This window comes from Dipteris shenzhenensis, chromosome 31 (assembly GCF_047967505.1).
Source record: "Dipteris shenzhenensis isolate YYH24624 ecotype China chromosome 31, Dip_SZ_1.0, whole genome shotgun sequence".
Taxonomy (NCBI): Eukaryota; Viridiplantae; Streptophyta; class Polypodiopsida; order Gleicheniales; family Dipteridaceae; genus Dipteris; species Dipteris shenzhenensis.
Genome location: NC_141626.1, coordinates 12,812,156 through 12,826,192, shown reverse-complemented (window position 1 = coordinate 12,826,192; position 14,037 = coordinate 12,812,156).

Below are 14,037 nucleotides of genomic sequence, written 5' to 3'. Positions count from 1 at the left end.
TTTGGTTGAGAGTATTAGGAGGCTAGGAGGAGAGGTGCGATGGGAGCTGGTCAGACCGGGATTGGGCCCAGAAGGGTTCGATGCTTAGAAGCTAAAAAACCCGAAAAGCCTTCCAAGTTAGACGGATGGCTTTTTTGGAATGCTTGGCTTTCTAAAAGCTAGGGTTCAACTAGCCTATAAACATTCTGGATTCCTAGCCTCCACTAGCTCCTAGACTCGAAGAATTGTGCGCCAATACTCTCCTTAGTTGTCTCCTCTAATGATCCTCCTCATTCAGGGTCGAATTGTTGCTAAAAATGCATATCCCTATGTTGAGTCACTGTCACAATATCCATGCAACCTTGGATGACTTCATCTGTATTATATCCCAAACTGTCTTGTACCTCTGATGTATCTCAAGACTCTTTTGGCTACATTCCAGTGAGACTGTTTTGGATTTGCCATAAACTGTGCAAGTGAATTTACTACATAACAAATATCTGGCCATGTGATAGTCAGATATATAAGAGATTTGATGAGCTGCCTGTAGTACCTGTCATTGACTGTAGGGTTTTTTGAATCTTTTGTAAGTTTCAAACTTTGTTTCATGGGAGTGGCTGCAATCTTGCAATGTGCCATATAAAACTTCTTCAGGAGATTGTCAACACATTTCAACTGACTCATAAAGGTGCTATTTGAATCTCTCCAGAACTCAATACCAAAACAATAGTGCTTAAGTCTAAGATCTTTCATGTTGAACTCTGCAGATAAGTCACAAAAGTGCAATAGTAGAACTTTGTAGTAGAGAGTATGATTTGCATTGGATTTCATGTATTTTAGATCAGTAAAATACTTGTCAATTCTACTGTACCAACTTTTGGGTACTTGCTTTAAGCCGTAGAGACTTTTCTTGAGATGGCAAACCTGATTCTCCTTTCTTGGTTCAACATAACCTGTTGGTTGTTGCATGTAAACTTCCTCGTCTAGGTAATCATCATTGAGAAATGCATTCTTGACATTGAGCTGGTACACATTCCATCTGCTGAGTGTCGCTAGTGATATCAAGAATTGTATGGAATCCATCTTTGCTATACTGGAGCATAAATCTCATCATAATCCTGACCATGTTGCTGTGCAAATCCATTTGCAACTAGTCTGGCTTTGCATCTTTCAATCCCATTTGTTTGATATGGCCTTCTTTCCTGGTGAAAGGTCGCATAGATTATTCTTATACAAAGCATCCATTTTTTCATTCATAGCAGTTTGCCATTCAGGCTTGTCAAACTGCATCTTTGAAGTACACTGGCTCTTTTGTATCCCTGAGGGTAGTGATAAGAGCATAGTTGGTGGTTTCAACCTAAATTGCTTTGCCTTTGTGAGCATATGTCAATTTGGTTGGAGGTCTGCTTTCCCTAGTAGACCATCTGAGCTGCTGTGGCTCTGCTTTGGGTGCTTTCGAAAATTCTTGCTCTTCTTCATCAACCTTTTTTGTAGATGACTGAGTAATCAGTGAGTCTATCTCGTGTGTATTTGAGGTTTTCCATTCTGATTCCTCATCAAAGATTACATATCTCGAGATAATGACCTTTCGGTTGATGGGATCATATAACTTGTATGCTTTGATGTCTTCATTGTAGCCAACTATGATGCATGTACGTGACTTTGTATCCAATTTTATGTCATGATCGTCATATATGTGGGCATATGCTATGCAACCAAATACGCGGAGATGCCCAATGTGTTGCTTGTGTCCAGTGAATGCTTCATAAGGTGTCATATGTTGAATTGGTTTGGTAGGAAGCTGATTGCAATCAAGTAGTTTGTAGTGGCTATCGCTTCTACCTAATACTGATTCAGAAAATGCTTCTCACTAAGCGTTTCTCTAGCACTGTCTGCTAAAGTACCATTCTTCCTTTCAGCTCTTGCATTCTGCTGAGGAGTATCTGCACAAGTGAATTGTCTTCGAATGCCATGGCTTCTGCAAAAGTTCATGAATGCTAAAGACATGTATTCACCTCCTCTATTTGATCTCATGACTTTGATCTTTTTGTATGTTTGGTTTTCTACCATGGATTTTAATTCTTGAAGTTTGGACCTTCGAATTCTTGAAGTCTGGAAAAGACCTCATATTTCTCTCTCAAAAAGTAGACCCAACAATATCTATTGTAGTCGTCAAAGAAAGTCAAGTAGTAAAGTGAACCATTGATGCTATGGATTTGGCCATAACCCCATACATTTATATGAATTAAATCAAGAATACCTTGTGCTTGAGAGGTGCTTCTACCAAAATTGGTTCGCTTTTGTTTGCCGAAGTAGCATGCTTCGCAAACTTTTTCAACAAACTGTAGCTTAGGAATCCCAATTGCCATGTTTTGATTTCTGAGCTCTATCAAGCTTTTGAAATGTCCATATCTCTTGTGCCATTTTGCGGATAGTGGCATCTGTTGCCGTTGAGTTGACATGGCATGCATATCTGGTACTGTGGAACGAGCGTCCTTCTTTGACTGCTTTTCCTACTAGCTGAAATCCTTTGGATTTGTCTCTGATAGTACATTCATCTCCGTCGAACATGATTCGGTAGTTGTGTTTCATCATTTGACCTACTGACAAGAGGTTCTTGCTGAGCTTCCGAACATAGAGTACATCTTTCACCAATCCTTTTGTACCAGTGATATTGTTCATAGGGATAATGCATGTCCCTTGAATTGGATTCGGTGTATTATCTACTGTGTAGAGGACATTATTTTGACCTTCTAATGGTTTCATCTCTGTGAACCATTCTTGATGCTTTGTTATATGAGATGATGCATCGCTGTTGATGTACCAAGGATCTTGATTTACTTGGTTGATTTGATAATTGAAATCTTCTTTTGAATTGCAATGAGTGTCTAGATACATTGTATCGATCTTCTACATTTCCTCGTTTGCAAGGAACATATTCCCATGTTCATTTGCATAATGACTGTGACTAGAATGTCTATCATGATGATTTCCTCTTTCGTGAAAATTCCGTCGATTACTATTGGATTGATCGCCTTGGTTGTACTAATTCTTGCGGGCAATCTCTTTTGTAGTGTCCAAACTTATGGTAGTAGTTGCATTGAATGTTTGACACGGTGGATGCATTCCCTTATTCTCAGGATCTTCCTCGGTTGGAATGATTTCCTCTGTGGATTCTGATGTTGTTGAGGATGATGCTGATGCTGATGTTGATTCTGACTTTGATGATGATTTTAATGCTGATGATGATCACTTCATTAGAATGATCTACCTCTACCTATGCCTTTTCCTCTACTTCTATCTAAAGCTGTGAATGCTTGATCATTGAAATGACCTTTTCGCGCACGAATGCCTGAGTCGTGAGTTCTTCACCAAGTAAAACTGACTGAAGTTCTTCCAGTGTTGGAATTTGCCATTGGATGGTAATGCTCTGGACTAGATTCTCGTATCCCTCTCCTAGTCCATTCATGATGACTTGAACCATTTTTGTGGGATTCATAGTCTCTCTTGCTAATGCGAGTTGATTGTTGTAATCTTTGATCCTAAGTACGTAAGCACAATCGATTTCACTATTGTTGCAGAAACTCTGGTTTATTTGGTTTCTCAATATGAGAATCCTGGAAGTGTTCTTGGACTCGTAGAGAGCTGCGAACATATCCCATGCTTCTTTTGATGTCTTGATGGTGTTGAGTTGTCCTAGCATGACATCTTGCACATTCTACTTGATCAAGTAATATGCATACTTGTCTTTCTGGTCCCATTCTGCCTGTGCTGGGGCAATGGCAGGATCTGCTAGAGGTGTGGAAACTGCTTGTGTAGCTGGAGATCCCACTGTAGATCCCACTGCTACTGGTGTTGTGACAACAAGAGGAGTAGAGCTACTGTTAGCTGGATCATCCAATGGTCTGGGTGTAGATCCATCGACATACTCCCATTTTTCCTGAAGTACAAGAATGGTATCCATTCGGTATTTCCATGTGCCATAATTGGAGTTGACTAACTTAGTAGATGCCTCCAGATTGAGTTTGCTAGTCATAGACGTGGTGTAAGAAATGTACTCAAAGTGTTGTGAAAATCGCTGTTTGAATCAACTGCTGCAAAATACTGACTGTAGCAAGTGAAATCTGAACTGTCAGTGAAGGTAGAACTGCAATATATAATCTGATCTGTTATAAGCTTGTGGCAAATAATGCCGAGAATAGCCAAGAGGCTTTACAAAACTGGAATAAAGTGCACAATGCCGTGAAAAAGCCAAATAGGCTTTACAATGATGGCATGTGTGTGTGAAATCAAATCATGTGCTATTTGCCCATCAAACAATTGGTCAATGCCTCTGAACACTTTGAAGTCTGCTCACTGAGCTAATGAGCATCAGGTTTCAGGTAATGTGATGATGTGAAACCGCATGTGAGCGTAGGGACTGACTCCGAGTAGGAACTAGTCGGGAATTTTGGGCATGGCTTATATTGGCAACTTGGAGAAATTCAAATCTTCTCCACTTTGGTGATCTAGTCTTCTCTGGTCTAGATCTAGACCAACCGTCGATCAAAGAAAAGAACAACAAATAAATTCTTTTTCTTTGGTTCTTTTTATGTGCTGGGTTAGATGCACCGATGTAAAGGCTGATGTGTGTGAAGGAAGTGGATTTGTCAGTGAGGCTTAAAAGTGAGTGATACTTGCATCGAAATGTGTGCCTAATGTGACAAGCACATAGAGCACAAAAAATTGAACTTTTTTCCTATTTGGAGTGCCCTCAAATTCTTCTTGGATCAAGAGATACGACGATCTAGGTAGAGGGGCAGAAAAGGGTGAAAAATGTGCTCAGTGATGATGTGGCACTCAGGGGGTCACATGCAATGACTGTGCCTAGCAAGAGGTGTGCCTGTGAAGCCCTGTACTGAGGTGGCAGGTGTGGTCACATGCAATGTGCGCATAGTGTTCTTGGTAGGAGACTGTGCCTACAAGGGTCAGGGCCATGTGGCAATGATGATGTGGCAGTGCTGATTGGATAGGGTGATGTGGTAGTTGATTGGTCAACCCTAATGACATGGCAGATGATGTGGATGTGCTAATGTGGATTGTTGAGGATGACCCCTCCACCCACGTGGACCTTAACCAAGGAGGGTTACTAGACCGGGGGGCTACAATAGCAAGTAGTGGATACTTTTGTAATTGTAGGGACAATTATAACTGTCCCTAGTAGCCAGTAGTAGTGGCCTTATTCACCACATCATTTCTGGAACTATGTCTATTTCTAACTATTATCCCACTGAGGTCAGAATACCATGGGATGTTATAAGCTGATCATCATCTCCTGCATGAGGGTTGTTGTTGCTATTTATTGAAATACAAACTATATACAATATTTTTACCCTACAAACGATTGTCTCGGCTATTTGCATGTTTTGTACTATCTCTTTCTTTTCCAACATTAGTCAAATTTACGTCCGCCCCTGGCATTCCCATTGCTAGGAGTGGATATGTGTAGGTGTTTTTTAGTCTTTTGGAGACACCACTAACACTATTGGTGATCCTCTATTGCGTTCAAGCTCTGACTGCTGCCGGTTGTTGCTACAACAATTCTGCAAAAGAGTAAAAACCGTACGATCTACAATGACTACAAGACAAATCGACCAACAGAGGCAATAGCTCCCAAGAAAATCAAATCAACAACAACGTATGGTCGCAAAGACAACTTCTAACAAAGCATGAAACGGCATACAACCTCATTGGCAAACAGCTGGATGAACTTGTGTCTTGAAGTTTGAGATGGCACAGTTTAAGACAGAATCCTTGTCTTGATCTACATGCCGTGGCATTTGCTACTAGGTATCAATCTCATCCAATCAAATTTTGTGCTGCTCTATGTCATCAAGGCCAAATTTGTCCTGCCTTCCAAGTTCTAATCCCTGTCCTTAGGCATATGCCTTTGAGTATCAAAACATTGCTATCATGATAGTCAAAATAGGAGTCGATCGTGGGAGAGAGAAAGGAGTGCATACCCATGTAGTAAACTGTACACTACATTAGAAGGAGAGAGTTCAAATGCATGTAGCTAGCTATCTCACGACAAGAACCAGCTAGATAGCCACCACAACACTTTGGATAAGTGAACACACTGTGACGAGTGAGGTGTCTGCAAAGCTGTGTCTCGGATTGAGCATTCAGCAAGAAGTGGATTGTACTCCGAGTCCATTCCGACCATACAAGTTTGCAACAACTTGATAAAATCCCTTATCGACAAACACTTGTTAACTCTTTGGCAAGAAAAGTACAATACATAGTTTGACAAGCGACATTGCTATCAAAGTGAGCACACTGTGATAAGTGAGGTGTCGTAAGTGAACACACTGTGATGAGTGAGGTGTCTACAAAGTTGTGTCTCGGATTGAGCATTCAGCAAGAAGTGGATTGTTCTTTTGACTCCATTCCAACCATACAAGTTTGCAACAACTTGATAAAATCCCTTATCGACAAACACTTGTTAACTCTTTGGCAAGAAAAGTACAATACACAGTTCGACAAGCGACATTGCTATCAAATTCTTCAGTCACCACATCGACCAGACAAGCTAGCAAGTAGTCATTAGATTACCAGCGGCGGACAGTCATCCGACTGCGCAACATCACCATCAAATATTCAAGGCAAGAAGCCCCAACAAAGTGCAAGCAGACTCCTCATCGAATTGCACTACAAGAAACTCAATAGTAGCCACTGGCCATAGTTCTCTATTTCTTTCTTACATGGCAAGTATCTTGGTCCATGTCGGATAACTTTCAGGAGAAAACGTCATCTCGCCAAATTGGCTACGCTTATTTTACAAGAAATTGTGCTAGATTGGAAGCAGGCACACAAACATATGATCAAGATGATATTTTCCACGATCTAGATTACACACCGAATGGAACAAGCTCTTCTGATAATTTTGTGCATAGCACAGAAATAAGCGAGGTTCAAATTGATGGTGCAATCACTTATTGAAGAATTACTTAAAAGGAGTATTGCAACAAATTTCGTAGCATGCATATTTGTTTAGGCTCAAAGAAAACTCGACTTCAATCCATTACCTCCACCTCCAAAAAAGAAATTGTAAGCTCAAGCTAAAAGACAACAACGCCAGCCAAGAATGCAGAATCCTTTAGTAAAGTTAGCCAAATCCATCAACAAGAAAGGGCAAGATCCAGACAGTCATGTCGGACAATTTGAAACAAGATGGGCTGCAAGCGGATTCGGACAACTTCTAGACCTCACCAAGAAAGAGCAGTTTATTGCAACTTTTAATGGTAAGGCAATGATTTGGCTTACGCAATATGGTGTAGCTCATTTTGCATCTTATGATGATTTGAAAACTACATTTTTAAGCCATTTTTGTAAAAAAAAAACTCCAAAAGACATACTTAAGAAGCTTTGGAATAGGAAGCAAAAACATCTCTTAGTTGAAGACTATGCCCAAATGTTCAAAAATCTAAATAGAAGGCTAACAAACAATCAACAACCCACTGATGAGCAGTTGGAAGATTATTTTTGTAAGGGACTAAATAAAGAATTGTAGACAGTAGTAGCTGGCATAGACCAACTTGGAGGAGTAAATGATTTAAACAACATGGTTGATGCGGCACAAAGAGCAAAAAGAAGACTAAGCACGAAGTCAAGGTCTAAAAAACAAAAGAACAAAAGGCATTCCGACTCTGACATAGACTCTAAAACAAAGACAAACATTGATGCAGAAGATGAGGATAGTGATGATACACAATATGATACATCAGATGACGAGAGTGAAGAAGAGAACTCAAAGAAAAAGAAAAGACAGAGCAAGAATGGAGAGAAATCAAAAGCCAAAAAGAAGACATGCAAGCTCTCTAAGTTAGAGCAAATGATTAAAGAGCAATTGGAAACTTTAAAAACACCCCCACCCCCGCCTAAAGTTTCTTGTGCATTTTGTGGGAAGGACAATCATGAGAAAGAGAGATGCTGTTATAATCCAAATTATAGGGGGAGAGTCCCTCCTCATGTTCAAAATTCAAACAATCAAGCCCCACCCGTGGTGGCAGCTAATCAAGTTGCAGTAGGCAGGCAAGGACAACAAAGATTAAACAATGCAGCACCAAGAAGACCCAATCAACAAAATTGAGAAAATCAACAAGGACAAAACCAAGATCAAGCATGCACATATTGTGGCATGGAAGGCCACAGATAAGGTCCTCAATGTGAGCTTTGGTACAAACACAGAGGAGAAAGAGGAATTCTAATAATCAATTATAATGCAAGAGGTAACTAAAATTAGCAGGCAGTAGACACCACTAGGTGTTCATATGGTATACTTGGATCCTATCAATGAGGATTACAATCAATAAAATCAAAGAAATCAAAGGAACATCCACGCACTAGCAGTTACAAGATTCAGAGGTACAAAACCAACACCCGGCCTTGGAGATGCACCAACAGAGATGGCAAAGCCAATGAACTGGCCCAATCAAGCACATGTTCGAAATAAATCTCTACAACAAATAGTTGAGAGTGATGCAGCAATAGATGCAAGAACATCATAGCTCCAAAACAAGGGTAAGGCTAAGCTCGACTATAGACAACTCTGGACACAGTCTGATAGTCTTCTGACGAAAAACGTCCGACATCAAAATATAGATAATAAACTTCAGCAAAGTAGCATTCAACAACCTAATAGGGTTCCAGATACACACGCAACAGGACAAGCTTCTTCCAACCTGAAATATATTCCCAAAGAAAAAGTTGATTTGCTGGACGGAAAAAGCTCGAACTTAGCAGAGCACAAAAATAGAGGTGACAAGGTCAAGCTAACGGAAATCAAAGAGAGCAAGCCGTTCCAATTGCAGACAACACATTGAAGAATAGAAGTTTGATGCAAGAAAAGGCAAAATATGAACATGAAGACCCCACACTCTTCTTTAAAGAGCTTTTGGACTCCAAAGTTCAGATCACATTGGATCAACTTCTAAATCTTATTCCAGCATTCAAGAACCAATTATGTTAGAATTTGCATTTTAAGGACATTCCTCAAACAAAAAATCATCCACAGAGTGAAGAGGCAGATGAAACACCTGACATTTACACATCCACCATTGAAGATGTGGATTACCAAGTCCCACTCATAGATGTGGATTATAAAAGGCAAAGGATACCAAAAGTATTGGTAGATGGAGGACCAGGAGAGAATCTTCTGTGAGGATCTATTAAAAAAATTTTGTTGCAATGAACTTGCATCAGCACCATTTCAGGTCAGAATCGCTGATCAAAGAAGAATATAATCTCTTGGAATACTAAGAGGATGGGAAATTAGCATAATGGGACTATCCTTTACAGTCACATTTGTGGTACTCAGAATGAAGGAAAGAGATTGTGCCTATTCCATGTTATTGTGGGTAGGCCATGGCTGAGAGCTGCCAAAGTAAAACAAGACTGTAGATCATAAAGAACAATGATCAAGAAAGGAAAAAAGAAGTTTAAAGTCAATCTCTCTTCAACGAGAAGCTTCCCAAGACAAGTTCAGCCACACTACAAGCAGAGGGCATCAACATGATAGCTAAATTTGAGGAAGATGAGGAGGAGATTTTCCTTAGGATAAATCCTACTATTTTCCAAATATTTGAAATTGATGTAATCAAAATCATTGATCAATATGCATGCTCAAATCAACAAACACAATAGCATGACCTACAACCGATGACTGCAGAATAGATCACGGTCGAAAAGCAGTCGAAGGCAGACTCTACCAACCACAAAATGACAAGTGATAATCGTGCGGACCAGATGACACCCTACAAGAGAACAATCAAAAATCAATTGCACACGCCATCCTAGAAGTTGAAACTCAATTTCAGAAGCATATGCAAAAGAGTGCCAGAGTCCGACAGGATGACTTGTAAGAGATGAACCTTGGAGACCCTAACAACCCCAAGACATTTTTGGTAAGTATAGGTCTTCCTCCACCTTTCAAAATGGCACTAAAAGACTTATTGACAGAGTATAAAGGCATATTTGCTTGGCATTATACTGATATGAAGGGAGTAGACCCTAAGTTCTATCAACACAACTTAAAGCAAGATGATGTCCCAGTAGTGCAAGGAAGATATAGAATGAATCCCAACTATGCAAAGCAAGTCAAAGAGAAGATTGATAAGTTGTTGAGAGTTGGTTTTATATATCCTCTCACCCATGTGACATGGCTTTCACCTATTGTCATTGTGCCCAAAAAGAATGGAAAGCTCAGAACATGTGTGGACTATAGAAAGCTTAATGCTGCCACCATCATTGACCCTTTCCCTCTACCATTTTGTGACTCTTTGCTAGATGTTGTAGTAGCAGGTCATAAAATCTATAGTTTTTTGGATGGTTTCAGTGGCTACAACCAAATAAGAACGGCACCTGAAGAGAATGACAAAACATCATTTTTCACTAAGTGGGGAGTATTTGCTTCTAATGTCATGACCATTGGTCTTAAGAATGCTCTACCAACATTTCAAAAGTACATCCAAGAGGTATTTGCTGAGTATCTTACATCTTTTATGAAATTCTTCCTTGATGATTTTTCAGTATTTGGGGAAAAAATGGAACATCTACAACACTTGAGTTTATGTTTTGCAAAGTGTAGAATGGCTAGTCTCAGCTTAAACCTAGCTTAATGTGCATTTGCTATGAGTAGAGGAATTCTCCTAGGGCATATTATATCACAGGAGGGAATGAAGATAGATCCCAACAAAGTGTCAACCATACAACATGCCAAACCACCCAAAAACATTAAGCAGCTTCAGAGATTTATAGGCCAGATTAAATGGTACTGCAGATTTCTTAGATACCTTGCTGACATATGCTATCCACTCACAAAAATCACAAGGGAAACTGGTCCATACATCTGGGGTGATGCACAACAATATGCTTTTAATATCTTGAAGAAAATGTTGATGATAGCACCTGTACTACAACCCCTTTGCTGGACTCCTCCATTTGAGGTTTTTGTTGATGCTTCTGATGCAGTAGTAGGTGCAGTGCTTATACAGCAAAAAACACCTAAGTGATTCATACCAGTTTACTATGCCAGGAGAATCTTAACAAAGCATGAAAAGAATTATGTAGTCACAGAGAGGGAAGCACTTGGAATGATCTATGAATTGCACAAATTTCAGCATTATTTATTGGGCAACAAAGTGAATTTTCATATAGATCATCAAGCTCTCATTTACTTAGTGAATAAACTGCAATTAACAAGAAGATTGGCCAGATGGATGCTCTTGTTGCAAGAGTTTGACTATAGCATTGTGCATAGGCCTGGAAAGCAACATGCCATTGCTAATTACTTGAGTAGGTTGCAATCAGGGGAAGCTCCAACAGGTATACCAGATGAACTTCTTGATGGAGGCATTTTTATGGTAAGAATTGAAGAACCACCAAATTGGTATGTTGTCGGCCCAGACCTCTCGGATGCGAAGGGTACTACCTTTAGGGATGATTGACATTGAGAGAATTTCCGCTTCTGCTTCTGGGTTTTTCCTCTTCCTCTTCTTTTTCTGTTGTTGCTTTCTGTGCTCCTCTCTTCTTTCTCTTCTTTGGTTTCTCCTTGTTCCGTTTCTTCTCAACTGCGACCCACTTCAAAAAAAGACAGTTTCATCAATATTGCCACTGCCGCTCACCCCATCCCTCCTGCCGGGGTCTTGTGCCCTCTTCTTGGCTTCTGCTTTTCAAGCCTAACCACGCTCGCACCAACCTTGGTCAACTAAGTACCTCGGCATGCTCAAGGCTTTACCTTGGCATTGTTGGCTGGTTAGCAGCAGGTCTATGGTTTAGTTTGTTATTAATGGTTGGGTTTTGTTTTAGGCCTAGAATCAATAGTTGGGTGTTGTCTTGTTTTTTTTTGTTTTTTAAGGTCAAGTTAATCCATACACCTTTCGTTGACCTTATACCAGGGTTTCTCGGTGGATTTTTTTTCCCTAGTTTTTTTAAGACAACATTCCAAACCAAAAAGCAAACCTTATACTCAATTGTATTATTACTTCTGATACCAAGGAATTCTTGGCTTTGTGCCCATACCTATTAATGTTTAGGATTTTCCAAGACCATCCCCCTAGTCCCACATTGGCATGAAAGACTAAATGCTTCATCAACATAAAAAAGAAAAGTTGTTGTAGGTGTCTCTTTCATCCTGCAGTGAGAGCTTTGACATTCTCTGGTTCTTCTTCTTCTTTAGTTTCTACTTCCTCACAAGGAGATTACACAGTGAGTACCAACTCACTCGCATTCAATGCTCTTCCCTCACCCAGTAGTCATCAGTATCACAACACATTACTCTACTATCACACCCATGTGACCATAGGCATCCATACTCAATGCAAACACCTGCATTTAAGATGAGAGCCATTATTTACAGCCCAAGCAAGGCCACACGCTCCCTAGACAGTCACAAGTGTGCACTGGTCCATAGCTTTAAAAGCTTTGAAATGCCCAAACACTTCACTTTTCTTTTTCATAAAATACACCCAAAATTTTCTGCTGTAGTCATCAATAAAAGTGACAAAATAATGACAGCCTCCAATAGATGCAGCTTTAGTAGTCCACACATCAGAGTGGATTAGCTTCTTACTCTCTTGAACATGTCTAGGAAATGGTTTCCTTGCCTGTTTTCCAAATTGACAGGCTTCACATAACTTATGCATTTCTGCAACCTTGAATTTAGGCAATCCTGCAACAATATTTTGGGCCTGCATTGATTCAAGTCACTGTTCATTAAAATGACCAATGCGCTTATGCCAGATATCAATATCTGCAACTACACCGGTCCCATGTGCACAATGTTGTTCTTTCTTACTGATGGTTTGATCCTCGAAACATTAACTAGGGATCAAAGAAAGAAACTTGTTTACATAGCAGACCTTTCCTAGTAATTGTTGGTGTTTTGTATAGAAGAGGAATTGACCAGGTGATCATAAGATGTGTGCAAGATCATGAGCAGAAGGCTATCCTAGCTGAAGCCCATGGAGACCAGTAGGAGAACACTTCTCTGGAGATATTACAGGTAAAAAGATTTTGCAAGCTGCCCATAGTGCTAAACAAAATATCAACACTAGTCTCTCCCAATCGCCGAAAAGCATTGCCAGTTCCTTGCATGCCACACTGACGGACCATCCATCACAACAACACATCCACACAAGCTTTTCCCATGCGACTGATCTACTTATGGCACCCAAAAGAAGCCATCGGCTCACACTTACTAGCCCATCAGAATAGCCAGAGCCAAACCTCTAGCTCTTAAGCACTACAGTGCTCCTTGACGTAGCCATGGGTCCCAAGAAATCTCTCATCCCTACTCGAAAAATCCCACGCCAAAGCCTGGCCGCAGAAAACGCTATACACATAGCAGACCTAGAGGAGACTGAATCGGATGGAGAACCACCCCTTCCTTTGTAAAAGAAGCAGATGCTCACAACTAGCTTTGTAAACTTCAAGGTATCGTTGGATCTCTCCGATCATCAGAAGTGGCTAAAGAAAATCAGTTTATTGTAGTACGCGAGCTTACCTTGGGCATCATGGAAGGCTTCCCTGCATGCATAGGCACAATACAAGAGCTTCCAATGAAGCGGAGGTATGCTTACTGAGAATGTCATGGTTTCCCCTGAAATTATAGCACAGTTCTTTTAGCTTCCCATCATCAATGAGAAGGTTGTGTACAGAAAGGATGTCGATTCTGAAATGCAGAAAGAATGAGGAGGTTGTGTACAGAAAGGATGTCGATTTAGAATTTGAGAAGGCGCTAGCAGATTGTTTGGTATCTCGAAAGGATGCAGTTGCTAGTAAAGACAAATACTATGAGCAGAGATTCTTTTGCTATGCTGAGTGCATCCAAGAAGGGAGCAAAGATATCATGGGCACATTTGCTCCACTCAAAGCTAGAAAGGATTTGAGCACTTCAAATGCTCATTCCAAGGTAGGACCGTTTATTGCTACCTTATTTGAATTTGCCCCTAACCCTAACCCTAAATGGGTTTGTATATATTCTACATTTTCAACTAAATCTAATGTGGAGTTAGTCAT